Source organism: Stenella coeruleoalba (assembly GCF_951394435.1).
Source record: "Stenella coeruleoalba genome assembly, chromosome: 1".
NCBI lineage: Eukaryota > Metazoa > Chordata > Mammalia > Artiodactyla > Delphinidae > Stenella > Stenella coeruleoalba.
In genome coordinates, this window is record NC_137169.1 from 32,744,545 (window position 1) to 32,759,486 (window position 14,942).

Genomic DNA, 14,942 nt, shown 5'->3' on the forward strand with positions numbered 1-14,942 from the left:
CTGACCAGAATAGACTTGCCTGTGGTCTTCCTTTCATTCCCCTAAAATTTGTAAGTGGCTTAGAGCAGCATTTCCCAAGCTGTTCCATTGAACATTAGTTCTTATACAATGCTAATAAGTGTCCTCTGGGGATGAAAAAAGGATCCTTGACAAAGTAATGGGCAATGTGAAATGCATTTCTTTTCTGCAGAGTTAGTATTGAGAACGTTTGTGCTCATATACCTTAACAACTCTTCAAGAGAAAGGATACATTATGCAGTGTTTCTCGAACTTATTTGGCCATGGAACCCTGTTTGTGAGAACACCTAATAAGCATTTCATGTTATGACTGGTGTGGAGTGGAGCCCAGTTGAGTAATTCTGGTGTAGAGAGTTTATGAATAAAAAAATGAATCCTTTTGTATAGGATTCATAGTTTGGCCATTAGTGGGAAGGGACTTTCCTGGGAACATATAAGATATGTTTCCAAACTAACATAGACTCTTAGGGATGAATGTGATTTCAAAGGCCATCTAGTCCCGTTGCCAATAACAGTAATAATAGTAGCAGCCTCCATATTTTGGAGCATTTGCTGTTCATCAACCACTCTGTTGTCCTTCTACATGCATTATTAACTACTGGTCTCTCTAGAGTAGTTTACCATCCATTGGTCTTCATTTATGCTTTGGAGAATATAATTTATTTTTAAAAAACAAATAATTCAGAATTTATAATCCACTTATGGTCTCATATATTAGTTTACTTTATTCGTTTATTTATTGAGCAGCCATTTACTGAGCACCAGCACCATGTTCCTTATTCTAACGATGTTATCATTGCTCAGAATGTTTCTGGGACTTCTTTGGGGATTATCTTCAGAACATCTGTCAGATACTTTAAGATATGTGTCGACATACCTTTTTTTAAACCTTGAAGGTGATTTTGATTTGCTAAATAGCTAATAGTTGTTCAGAACCAAGTCAGGTGAAGGATACGGGTCAGAAGTTACAATCCGGCAGCCCTCAGTTTTCTTTGATCTGCTTATACGTTTTTTAAAAAATTGAAACAAAATTGAAAATGGAAAGATTTAACATTAAACAATCTGGTTTCCTTTTTCTTTCTTTTTTTTTTTTTTTTAAACCAGACAAAACGATACTATTTATGAAGCCGTTGCAAGGGTTCTGGAAGACATAATAAGGGTAGTGGCACAAGGAATGGGCATAATGGATGTTCTCTGTGATGCTATTTACAATATTTTAAAATTGAAGACATTGAAATTATTCAGTAATATGGAACTGATTAAAAAATTATATCCATTCAGTGGAATATCATTCAATTATTATAAATGATACAGGTCTGTATTTGATAGGGAAAATTATTCACATTATTTAAGTAAGACAAGATTACAAAACAGTTTGTATAGTATTTTTGTATGGTATTATCTAATATTGGGGGGACTAACTCAACCTCACATCTCATTTACATGAGAAAAACTTCTAAAAGTATAACCCAAAATACTAATGCTGCTTGGTTCTGGCCGCTTGGATTAAAGGTGTTCTTAAAAAAAATACCCCAATCCCACTAACTTATAACAACATAAGTGCAAACCAAACTGCTATATACATCCATCTCATCAGCTTAGTATATAATAAGGCACACAACAAATTTAGTAGTCAAATGAATATGGCTTCGTTTCCCCATCTCAACATATGAGAAGTTCATTTTTCTCTAGAGATTCTCTTCTATGATATTTCCTGGCACCCACAGGTTTGCTTACTAGTCCAAAAGGGTCAGTTAAGGACACCATCAATAAAATGTTCAGGCCGCTGAAGAGCCCAGTTTCTTTGCTGCTCTTTTTGCTTCTGCTGGAATACAGTGTAACCTTCAAGACCAGGTAATCTGGGGTACTGAGCAAGACCCTGTCCTTGGCAGGAATTGCCATGGTGGTTGAGGCCAACTTCTGCCATAACTCTGGTTCTTTAGTCATTCTTCAGGATGCTATATCAGGGGTTATGCTAGCATCAACTTTTTGTGTCCAGGATCTGGCTTTTGCTTCTTTTATTGAATCTGAAGCTCTTACCGCAGTGGACCAGCATTCTTCCATAGCCCTCATCAGTTGGAGCTCAGTACTAGCTGCCCCCTACCACCCCCACCATTGGCTGCGCCGCATGGCTTGTGGGATCCTTGACCAGGGATCGAACCCAGGGCCCTGGCAGTTAAAGTGCTGAGTCCTAACTACTGGACCGCCAGGGAATTCCCCAATAGCTGCCCCTTTAGATGAGACATGCACTCTCCAGTTTTCATCAGTTCCCACTACTCCCTATTATTTCATTGACACTATGGCTAAGGTCAGGTGTGATTTATATCTCTGTACTGAGCACTGAGGATATATGTAGATATAAATAAGACACAGTTGCTGCCTTCAAGAAGCCTTCCTCTGGTAATAGAGACATGGTAAAACGTAATTATATGATAGGTGCTATAGTCAAGTGTATATTTAAATATTAATTGAATACCTACCACATGCTAGGTATTAATGCTGAGTGCTTTAACCCACTAAAGCCTCAACACTTCTGTGAGTTGGTGTTATTTTTTCATTTTACATGAAGAAAATGAAATGTTACTTGTTTCATTTTACACATGAAGTGAGCTCAGAGACGGTTAAGTAACTTAGCCTAGGTCATACAGCTAGTAAGTAGGTAATTGTGATTCAAAATCAGTTTTCTGACTAAGCGCATCAATTCCCACCCTGCCTTCTTTGGGAGCATTAAAGCTTGACCCATGTAACCACATGCACTCGTTTTGTGTCAGGGTGTTTATGAGGGCAAGATGATGCAATTGTCTGGTGTAGGGCTGTTGAGATGCAGGACCGGGGAAGAATATGAGTTAGAACCGCAGAGATCCAATGAGGCTCTTAGTCCACCGTAATGACAAGCTAGAGAAAGCTATCCTAAGTGAGAGTGCCAGGTGGAAATTCTAGGATAATTTGAGTTATCTTCCCACTAGTGGCTTGAATTCTACTAAGGTGACTGTTGATGAGAAATAGGGGTTGAAGTGTTTTTCTTGCAAACTACCAAGAACTAATAAAAAGTATGCCAAAGACCTTCACAAAGTATCAAGAGACATGTTTGGTTTAATCTGGTACATCAAAAGCAGAGTCAAAGGGTAGGCTTTTGGAACAATAATCAGACTTCAGCCAGGATTGGTGGTGAAAGGCACGGATTTCTGGCATAAAAACTGGGGAAGAGTTTTAGTAGCAGCTGGGAAGTCCTCCTGTACTGCCCTTTATGGCTCAGGGGTTTCTTTCTGCAGGGTTGCAGGGTATGCTGGAGATAGAAGAGAGACATTGTGTTGTGGTAGCTTTGGGGCCCTAAGGAGCTAGGCCTTTCTGAATCTTAACCGCTGCGTAAAACAAGGAATTTGGATTGGATGACCTTTAGTACTTTACTTTTCTTTTCAATGCTTATTCAGACACAGTACAGTATACTTTATATATGCTGGCTCATTTAATCCTTACAGTGGCTCTGTGATATAGATGGTGATATCCATATATGAAGATGAGGAAACTGAGGCTCAGGGTTAGCCCAGGGTCATAGAGTTAATAAGTAGAGGAATCAGAATTTGAAACTAGCTCTGCCTGATTTCCAAGTGTTTATTGTTTTGCCGTAGTGACACTAATTAATGATCAGTGATGTGAACATGTTTTCCATATTCCTGTGCCTCCCACCCTTCAAAGGAGCTTCTTTGCTTCCTTGCAGCTGATTTGACCCCCAGTGTTATGAGGTTAAGAGAGGCTCTAGTGTGAATAAGGCACACAGCTGGCCTGTTGGCTTTCTGCCTTCTCTTTCGAGTCTGGTAGCTGTTCAGAAGCTGTGATCTAAACTTTTCAGAAAAGAGCTACAATACCTGTAGCTCTTTGTAGCTTCAGGAATCATCCAACAGTGCACCCTGTCAGCATAACTAAGCTCTTGTTTAGATGCCATAGTGAAATTGCCATGCAGTTCCTTAATATTTTAATGTATAGTGTTTTTAATAATTTAGTTGTTTCAAGTCCTTATAAATTATACAAGTGATTTGCTACTGGTTAAATGTTTCTAGTAGTTTAGTAATAAAATTTGTATCAACTTATAGAGTGCTGTTTGTCAGATACTTAGCTAGATCTCTAACCAACATATCAAATTAAACATTAGTCAAATTTGTAATTTTTAAATTAGTGAAGTTGGGTATAATGATTTATGCTACCTATACATACAGTCAGCTTCTATCTGTGAATGCTGAACTCAGATACAGAGGGCCAACAGTATTATTAATATAAGGGACTTGATCATCCTTAGATTTTGGTAAATGCAGGGGTCCTGGAACCAGTTCCCCATAGATACCAATGAAGGACTGTATGTGACACCTAAGAATTTCCTTGGATGTGCCCTGAGGTGCTCCATGTCTTGATAAGCAGTGTAGTGCCATGGGAAGAGTACCACCCTAAATGGGACCTGAGTTTGACTCCTAGATGAATGGCTAGGGGCCAGTTGCTTAACTTCTCTGCACCTCACTCTTTCTCGAAGAGAAGTTAATACGGCAAAGTGATTGGACAGTCTGCCTTGCCTCTATTTCAGTGACCTGCTGGATCTCTGCATATGCCTATAATGACCTCTCATGTAAGATCAACCAAAGTTTTTCTAGAAAAGATCTCATCTGCCTGGCAAAACAGTTGTGTTGTTTAGTCCTGGGATACTTTGCTTTGATGAGAGGAAGCAGATATATAAGGAGATTGTTAAAGGCCTCAGGTAATAGTGAGATGTTTCTATTTGAATATTAAAAGAATATATATTAACTGATTTTCACCATATTAGGAGGCTTCTCTTAAAACCTAAACAGTTGGGCCCACAATCCATAAACAAGTCTTTGACTGCCACTGGTTAAACTTCAGCACCCCAGAATGTCTTCAGTAACCACGATACTTATAATCTCTCTTGAGATCACCCCTGCTGCTTGTTCTTGAAAATGTGGTAGAAAAGTTTATCTTCTATGATATCAAAACTGTTATATTAAAAGCTAATCAGCAACATTTTATAACCACCCTAAATAAATTAATCTATCAAACTATATTGTTGTGTTTTAAACAATATATTCACTGATGTTCACTCATCTTTGCCAATTTTTTCCCCCCTTTATCATTATATTTCCCTCTTGGGTTCTGGTAGACTTTTTGAAAATGCCACTGTCCCTGTCACTAACTTCATACATTATCCCAGAATTTTCCTATTTAGATTAGTTTGTATTTCAAAATAAAGTGATTTGTTGTGGTACTAATGTGTGCTTTTAAAATTACCATGGACATAATGATAGATGCCTTTTCAGAAATCTTGCAAACCATTGTATGACCATTGATATCACTCTTTGTTACTTTAAAGAATCTGTATTTTCTTTGGTGACATTGGATTTAGCCCACCCAGTTTTCTTTTTCTTCTTCTGTTAATGCTTAACAGAAAACTGAAGATAGTTAAGTCACAACTTTCCGACCTTGTGCACATTGCTTCTCTGGTTTACTGCCATAGGATACTGTAGCAGTATCTTACAGACATCTTTGATGGCCAATCAGCAGCAGTTAAATTACCTTAAATTTTTTAAATGGAACTCTGACAGCCAATAAGAAATCCTTTGGGTGGGAACTGTAACAACCCTTTCGCATGATTTTAAGAACAATTCTAAATTTTCAGTATCTTCTGTTTTGGAAGCACATGTGGCCCTAGTGCATCTGCTGTGTGCATTTGCCAGGCATTTTGAAGCCTTAAGTTCCTCGTAGTTTGAAGTCTGGATCTGACCCCTGTTCTGCTTCTCAAGGTAACTTTAAAACAGGAAGTGTACAAAGGAGGTAACTGATGACGTGATCAGCCAATCATGGTTTTGTGTTCTTAGCTGATAAAGCAGCTCAGCCAATGGGACCACTCTGGAGGCAAGGTTTGGTGTCAAATAGCATGCTAGATTGAATGCCTTTGACTGTTAAAGTGGAAGGAGGCTGCAGGGCTTCATTGGAGCCTCGGAGTTTTTCACTGAGGCAGGGGTCAGCTGAAAGACAAAGAAAAATGGCGAATAGTTTGCTGGGGGGTGGGGGGACAGCTGTTCGGGTTTTCACTGGACTGGACATTCCAGACTCAGGTTTCTGCATCTCCTGCTGCCTTTTGTTTCCTCCGTCCTTTTTTGGGGGGGAGGGATAGGAGTGACTTAAATTCTCCCTGTCCGAGGAGATATAAATAACTACATGTAAAATTAATGCAGTTCCCGGTAAGTTTAATTCTTTGTTTTGTGTTAAAATGGTAGAAACTGTTTAGCTTCAGAGAGTGTAGACAAGTTGCACTGTTTCAGAAAATGGCCACTTTACATTCCATGCATACCTTTTGGTGCACCTAGAATACCTTGCTCTGTTTAGATTTTGCATGCCCTTCAACTAGGATTTCTTTTCCTAGTTGAGTATTGAGTAGAGCAGGTACATGAAGAAAGGCTAATCATTTTTCAGGGGCACACAGAAGCAAAGCACTTTCTCTTTGCATTCGGTAAACTTATCTGTTTTCCAAATAATTTTCCTTTGTTCAAGTGCACTGAAGCTATCCTACAGAATAAGCTGAGTTGTTGTAAGACTTTTTCTGTTTCCATGCACTTTGTTGACATTTGTGTTTTCAGAGGTGGAAGCAACACCATTGCTGTTCTAAATTCGTGTGAAAATATGATTTGCACTGATGCAGGTTCTAATGGTAAAGGCCCACATGCCAGTATGAAATTCTCCCATAACTTTTTGATTTACCTGTCTGCTTCTAGATTCTAATAAGTACCGATTAATTAAAAATCTTTGTTTTAAAATGCACATTTTAGCTTATAATGCTGGTTAGAAACATCTCCACTATATTGGCAGTGACAAGAGCAGATCTTTTTCTGCCAGTTTCACACATTTTGTCAGGTGTTGATTTGGTTCCTTTAAATGATGTGAGCAAAACGCTTTTCATTTTCTGTATGAAATCTTTAAAATCCTAATTTACCTGCAGTTTGTGAATAGGAAAGTTAAGAGTACAGGCACCCTGTCTTTTGCCCTTGGTATTTTTTTTTCCCTCTCTAGGGATATGAAACTAATGTAGGTTGCTGGCTAATTGGTAACCAGCCTATTCTTGTGAATAGTGAAATCTTCCATGCCGTGTACTAAGATCTATAATACACTTGATTTGAAAAAGCAGTTCTTTGTTTTCTTTTTATTTGCAAATATGGAATGAAGGTCATTGGAACATTTCTGCAGCAGACTCAGTATGGAGCAGTGAACTGGCAGCACTCAGCCTTTGGGTGGGGAAGAGGAGCAGGCCCTATTAGAGGAGAAGTTTGGAGGGTGTTGGTTTGCCTTCCCCTTGAGTAAAGGATTTACCTGAGAGGATCGATAGGGGTTTAGATCTTGGGCTCTTGGAATTGGAGTGGTGTAGCAGTCAAAGTTGCTAGATGCAGGCCTCTGTCGTTGTTCGCAAAAGTGACCTTGAAAAACTGCCGAGGAGTTGAAAGATTGAAGGACAAAGTTTGTTTATGCAGATTTGGACTGAAAAGCTCTATTTAAGATGAAAAGAAGCTGTACTTCTGATGTTCAAGTCCAGTGGTTAGTAGGAATATGTTATAGATTCAAATTAGGAGTTTTCAAGCAATAAGACAATGGGGCTGTATTCATTCTCTCCCACTCTTCTTCATTCCCTCCCCCCAGCAAAAAAAATTTAAATCCTTTTTGGTATGATAGTTGAGTGAACTGCCTAACAGATTCAGAATTCCTTGCATGCTACCTTGTCTTCTATGTAATTTAGAGGGTTCTTAGTGAAGAATGGTATTTCAGGAGTTCAAGGTAGTTATGTTTGTGAAACTTCTTTTGGGAAATTGGAATGCTTATGGTAAGAAAACAGTCATTCTGGAAAAAAAAAAAAGGCAACGGTCATTCTGGGAAGTTAAGTCCTAAGAGAAAGGCATGTGTGTTAAAGATTATGTTTTAACAGTTAATTATTTTAAATTTATTGTTTACAAGTCATTGATCTATATGTTACCAGTTACTCCAGTTTTTAATAATGGGATTTAAAAAACAGTTGTAGATACTGAATGAGCCTATTGGCCCTGGGAGAAGGCCTGGAGCGGGGGAGGCAGAAGGTAAATGGCTCACAGAATGAGGCCTAGATAGAACTCTTTAAATTAAGAACTTGGTGGATTTAGCTTCTTGGAAAGATATGTAGCTACTGCCTCTAGCCCGGGTTCTTAACCTTCTTAGGGTCATGGACTCTGAGAATCTGCCCTACTGCCTGGGGAAGTGCACCTAGGCATGCCTATGCAGAGCCCTTGGTGACTAAGATATTTTCCAGTATATGTTGAATGGTGTTAATATGATCTCCTCATTTAACACTTTAGCCAAATAAATGTTTCCCAGAGAAATGAAGAAAACTCTACTTCCATAAGGAGCAAAGACCTACAGCTAACTATAACTTAGGCTGGAGGGTGGGTGCGTGTGTTGGCGAGGGAGACTTAGATGGGGTCTGAGATTTGGGCATTTGTTTACTCTGATTACATTATTTGAGGCAGCATTGTGCAGTAGCAAAAGCAGACCTGTGTTCAGCTATCACCAGCTTTGTGAGCTTGGGCAAGTCAGCCATTTAGTGTCAGCTTCCTCACATGTAAAAATGGAACCTAAAAATAGCACCTTTCTATTTAGTGGTGAGTCTCAAATGAGATCATGTATGTCAAAGTGCTTTGCAAGTTGTGAAGTGCTGCATTAACGTTAGCTGTTACTAGTCTAAACTAGGGGTTAAATGCTTATGGAGTTAGCTGTGACATCAAAGAGAAAATGCCACTCTTTTAATATGTTTACGAAATAGTTTGTTTAAACCTGGTACATCTCTTTTTAATCTGGTTTCACATACTTTCACCTGCATATACCTGTTTATGCTGACAGGACCCTGTGTAATGCAGACATTGAGACCATCAAACATTCCTTTACCAAGATTCCTATGGAAGAATTTTAACCCTTCTGTCAAAAATTAAGGGCCTCTTAGAACAAGATGAAATGAGAACACTGATATTTTTAAAACCCTTGTTAGATTTAGGAACCTCCCAGAATAAAAACTAGGAACCTGTTCTGATTGGATACTAAGATTTGCAATATAAGGCAGGTAGGTTGTGATATTTTCAGATGTTTACCAAGCAGGGGTTAACATTTTTAGTTTGTGTACCAAATATTTATAAAGTAAATGGGAGCCACTTTTTGTTTGCTTTGTGGTCATATGATCTCTTTTCTGTCAGTTTTCAAACTTGGGAGGTAGTTTTAGCTTGCAAAGTAGTAGTAAGCTAATAAATGTTGGGATGAAGACTTAAAAAAAAAATACTTGGTCTCATCAAAATATAAATGCGGGAATGCATTTCTCACAGTTGATACCTATTGTGAGATACATTTCCAGGGTAAATGGCGGGAACCCATGGAGGTTTCTTTCTCACCCATTTTACATGCCTGGTGTCATCTATTTTTAGGGTTCCCCCACCCCCACTGGGGGTGGTGGTAGTGGATATTTTGTGATCTATTAGATTTCCTGTCCTATTAAGTAATTTCCTCTCAGGCATGGTCAGTCAGCATTGATGTCTGCCTCCTTTCTGTGCATTGAAAGAATCATAAGATGGAATAAGGTTTGGCAAAATTGGCATTGACCTCTGCAGATAAAATTCTAGTTCAGGGATGTGTATGTTTGAAAACAGCAATCATGGTCACTGGGAACTTTTTGTTCCTAAAACAAGATGGGGGTCTCCTTTTAAAGAAGCTATATACTTTTGTGGAGGTTCCAGTAACCCAAAAAGCATTTTTAAAGCTAGTCATTTATACACGGTCGTCTTAGTGAAAGAAGTTATTTTTGCCTATCCCTATTCCCAATAAAATATGCATACAGAGTTTATATAGTCTTAAGTTAGCCTAATGGAAATTATTTAGGGATCTAGCCTAGTTCCCTTGTTGTAAAGTGGGGAAGTTGAGACCCAGAGAGGTTAGTTGTCTCAGTCTTTCAGCTTTTTAATGACTGGCCTTTTTAGTGGCTGGTCAGAGATTCAACTCCTGCTTAGTTTATTCTATGTTTCTTTTATTCCTCTAGGCCGTGTTTACTTCTTATTTTTCATATTTGTCTTCCTTTTTGGTACATCTGTACAGGTTTGCTCTTTGAACACAGAAGGAACAGAGAGAAAGTGGGCCATGGAAGAGGTTCAGAAGTCTTCATGTGGAGTCTGGTGGTTAGAAAGTCTTCTGTGGCAGCAGACTTACTGTCCCTTTTGGGATCTGAAGATCTCTTGCCTCAGCCAGTTGCTTATTCAGAAAGCTGAGAATAAGCTAGGAAGCTAATTGTACCCAGCTGGCTAAGCTGTCCCAGAGAGCTGGGTCACTTATATGCATTACAAGGAAGTAAACTAAGGTACACAAATACAACACCTGCATGCCAGTTAGTCTTGTTGTTGTTAACACACCTCAAGAACAAGCTAATTCCCAAACAAGTTTGGGCCTGCTTCTTCGAGTGTGTCCTTAAAGCCAACCTGTATTTAATAAACAAAGATCCCAGGATCGTTTTAAGGATTTGACAAGACTGAAATAGAAATCATTGTCTGTATACTCCCAAAATAATATTTTAACTATGCTAACTTTAATCTTTACTACCAGCAAAGTAGTATTATGTATCTGCACGTGTGTGTGTTTGGGTACTTGTAGGTTTGATTTTTGTTCTTATTTTGCATATTCTCTGGTAGAGCATAATCTACTTGAAATTTAAAATTTTTTCTCTTTTTACCATTTTCATATATTTGAACAAAAAGTACAGCTTATTGAAACAACAAGAATTTGAGTTATGTAACTTATGTTATATTTAAGTCCTGAGGTATACTGTGACTGAAAATTATAGTAGACACAGCTGGATGGTATCCACCTCATGTCTGCATTTTCCAGAAGCTTAGTTTTCTTTTTACTCTGTTCTTTCTGCTGCCTCTGTTGGGCCTGGCTCTTTAGAACTTAGATTCTATTTGCATTATCACCCTTATCTTCCTGTCACTCCCCTCGGCATCCCAAAGCCAGACTCCACTGTTCAGTAATTGACCAAAAGTTTTTCTCTAAGAGTGTTTACTATAAATTAAATTACAGTTCTACACCCTGCAGTGAAAAAGGGCAGTTGAGGATAAGAAATGAAGGTAAATTCCAGTGTAAAGGCAGAACTAAAGGAAAAAAATAAGCTTGTAAATGTTTAACTTTAAAGTGGCATAACATAGCTTGTGACCTTGTGTTCCTTAGTTCAGAGGAAGAAAGGAGACTAAAATAACCACAGCAAACAGCAGTGCTGATTCACTTGGTTATCCTTTTTTTCTTGGAGGTACTGTCATTTTGGTCTGTCTCCATAGTTTCAATTACATAGAAAACTAAAGAGAAGACCCTCTTGACTGGAAATATCCAGACACAATGAATTTTTCCTTTATCTACCTAAGCTATATAGTTCTTGCCATTGAGAAAATACTAAAGTTGGACGCTTTATAGTTCTTTCACTAATTCACCTGCATGCATGTCTCATTTATGTGGAGATTTTAAAAATGTATACAAATAAAATTTTACTACAGGATCTAACAATCTGATAGGGGAGACAGGTGATGTATATCAAGTATATGAAACTGCTATGGAAAGTACAAGCAAAGGACACAGAATTCAGAGGAGGGGAGACCTTTTCTTCTGGCTTAGCAATGAAGGAAGGCAGTTAACTGGGTGTTGGACTCAGGGAGGTAGGCACATGGGCACTTCAGGCATGGGGAACAGAAGGAGGAAGGTCATGATTCAGAAAGTGTAGTGTGGGCTGAAGAGAGCAGTAAATGGTCTAGTCTGCTTAGAACATAAGGAGATGAGTTAGGGACAGGAAGGAGTGGCAAAAGAAAGAAGTCTGAAGAAGTAAGTTGGGGTCAGATATTGGAGGGCCTTGACTGCCAGGCTAAGAAATTTGAACTGTCTCTGCTTGATAATGGGAAACCATTGGAGATTTTGGGTAATAGGTTGATGTGGCATTATCAGAGCTGTGCTTTTATAAGATTTATTAAGCATCATTATGGAGAAATGAGTAGAGGACAGTAGAAACAGTGAACATTATGCATTGAGTTCACATACTAGGTTCACAATCCTTAGGATTATTATGAGGGTGAAAAGAGATAGCAGTGTAAAAGGCTTAGAACCATACTTGGCACACACTCCTAAATGAATAGCATTAGCTATTACCGTCATCTTTATTATTACATGGAAGTGATGAGAACCTGAACAGAGATAGTGGCAATGTGAAGAAAGGTCAGGAGATGGACACTGTTATTACAAAGTTTAGCAGTTGATTAGAATTGAACAGAGTCTAGGATGACTCAGATTTCAAGCCTGAGAAACTGGAGGATAGAAACAGAAAAGTTAGAAGGAGCAGGTTTGGGGAAAGAAGAAGATAGATGCAATTTTACACAAAAGGAGTTCGAGTTCTGGGTGGCTTTCCAGTTGGAGATGTTTAGCAAGCAGGACTGGAACTTTGGAGAAGTACCAGAATTGGTAACATATGTTTGGAATTTAAGCTCATAAATATCGTAGCTGAACCTGGAGAATGGATGGGAGAATCAAGGGAGAGGGTGGGCAGAGGACCAGAAGAATAAAGCTTCTTGTTAATGATGGAAACGCAAAAAAGTTTGGCCCCTGCAGTTGAGACATCTAGAAATGAGCGTGGCAGAGTTCTCTAGGTCAATGTTCTCTAAGCTCTTTTGATTGTGTACCCCTATTATCTGAGTGTGCAGCTGTCATATATGAGTTAGTATTCTTCACTCTAAAAAGTCACTTGTTCTTTTTTGGAATGTTAATTTAGTTAAAACTAGAGAATATCTATATCTTCCCTTATCTAGGGAAACACAACAAAGTGAAGGTATCGCTACTAGCCCCACATTTTCCTCTGAATACTTAGAGTACCGTGCGTGATACACGATCTTGTCACAAGTTAAACTGAGCGAGGATATCAGTATCAGCCCATAGGTTAAATATTCAGAAAGCTAATACTAACACATTTTCTGTGTGTGCCTTGATCTGAAAAAGATTAGAAATACTGCCCTACGATCTGGCCTTCACTTTTTCTGAAGAAGTACAAGTATTTCCTTGAAATGTTATGCATTAGCTCCTTGAGCTTAGCTATGTATATGTTTATGTCTGTGTGTGTGCATGCATAACCTCAAGCTTTCTTGTTTAAGCTCTAAGTATACACCCACCTCTCCAGCCAATGCAGAGACTTTTTTTCCTGAGTTGCATCAGGCTTAATCTTGCTGGTGTTAGCTTTGTAAAGTCTTAAATGACAGCATTCTGCATGAAGCCAACCATAAATACACAAGTAGGAATTTGGCAACATTTACTTAGCACGTAATTTATATCCACATGGTCATGATAACACTGAAGAGCAGCACACACAATAAATTACCAGGACTAGGATAGCCTCATCTGTAGGATTTAGCAGATTTCTAGGCTAGGTATGTTGTAATTATCCTCAGTCTAAAATAAAGGCAATAAGAAACTTTTCACTAGAGAAATAGTGGTAAATTTCCAGCCATCTTACTTGGTTATTTATATCTTGAACTCCATGATTATTTCTCTACTGGTAATTAATTGGCCAAATGCCCATGAAACTACCCTTGAAGGTAGTTAAGCAATGTGATGTGTTTGTATGAAACATAGTACTTTGCAGTTAATGGAGTGATTTTTAAAGTTTTTGTCAAACAAGATAGGTGAACACAACCCTCTTTTCAGAACGAAACATAGTGCAAATAGATTATATACTAGTATGAGTACTACCAGAATGTTGGGAAATTGTCTTATGTTAATCCTAAATTCACTAAGGTCAGATAACTAGTTGAAGGATTTCCAAATAGATATGAAGTTAGAATTGTGTTAGGTGTTCTATAGTGTTCTCTTCTTCCTTCCTCCTTTCCTTCTTCGTTGGGAAAGCTGTGTGCGGGCTTTCTCTAGTTGCAGTGAGTGGGGGCTACTCTTCGTTACGGTGCGCGGGCTTCTCATTGCGGTGGCTTCTTGTTGCGGAGCGCGGGCTCTAGGCGTGCAGGCTTCAGTGGTTGTGGTACGTGGTCTCAGTAGTTGTGGCTCGCGGGCTCTAGAGTGTAGGCTCGGTAGTTGTGGCACACAGGCTTAGTTGCTCCATGGCATGTGGGATCTTCCCGGACCAGGACTCGAACCCGTGTCCCCTGCATTGGCAGGCGGATTCTTAACCGCTGCGCCACCAGGGAATCCTGTAGTGTTCTTTAGCTGTGCAAATCTATACTTTGTGGTATATATTGGGCACCTCTTATATTTGAGTTCTTATCTTGAACCACAGAGATTGATGTTTTTAGATGAGTCATGGTGTTCTTAAATAATCAGTTGCTTTGTATTTTTTAGCTGTGATTTATAATCTTAGTTTTATCCCTAGTAAGGTAGTTGGAACAGGGATTTTGATTCTGAGAGTAATGGCTGCATAATTAGAATAACATTGTCACCATGTTCACAGTGTTGCAAAGGCTGTAATTTTGAAACATTGCATAGAATTTAACCAGATGATTCCTCCTATAAGTGTGCAGCTATGAAAACAGCTCCAGTAAGGGGGGCTAGGCTAAGGCTATTGCTCTGAACTATAGTGAAAAGATAGAGTGACTTCTCATCACCAGGCCCCCAGAGAGTGAACTTGATCTACTGGACCTTTTTATCTCTACTCTTGGTTGGTGACCAGATATCCCCAAGTCCCAGTGCTTGTGGGCAACTGCAGCTTTAACAAGCTTGAAAAAGTTAAGCTTTCCACTTCGAAATGTGTAAGAATCTGACATCTTGGCATTTTGGAGTACTTTATTTATTTATCTATCTATGGCTGCATTGGGTCTTTGTTGCTGCATTCTGGCTTTCTCTAG

General features: G+C 38.9%; 1 protein-coding gene across 4 annotated transcripts in view; it reads left to right on the forward strand.

The window, feature by feature from the left end:
- Positions 1-14,942, forward strand: part of NFYC (nuclear transcription factor Y subunit gamma) — a 63,935-nt gene that overhangs the window by 7,482 nt on the left and 41,511 nt on the right. The window contains exon 1 of one of the 4 annotated variants that reach the window (XM_079899158.1): positions 6,182-6,260. The exons of the other annotated variants lie outside the window; for them this stretch is intronic. The gene's annotated coding sequence lies outside the window, so the exon portion shown is untranslated. Of the gene's footprint in view, positions 1-6,181; positions 6,261-14,942 lie in introns of those variants that run through there. 4 annotated transcript variants of the gene reach the window in all.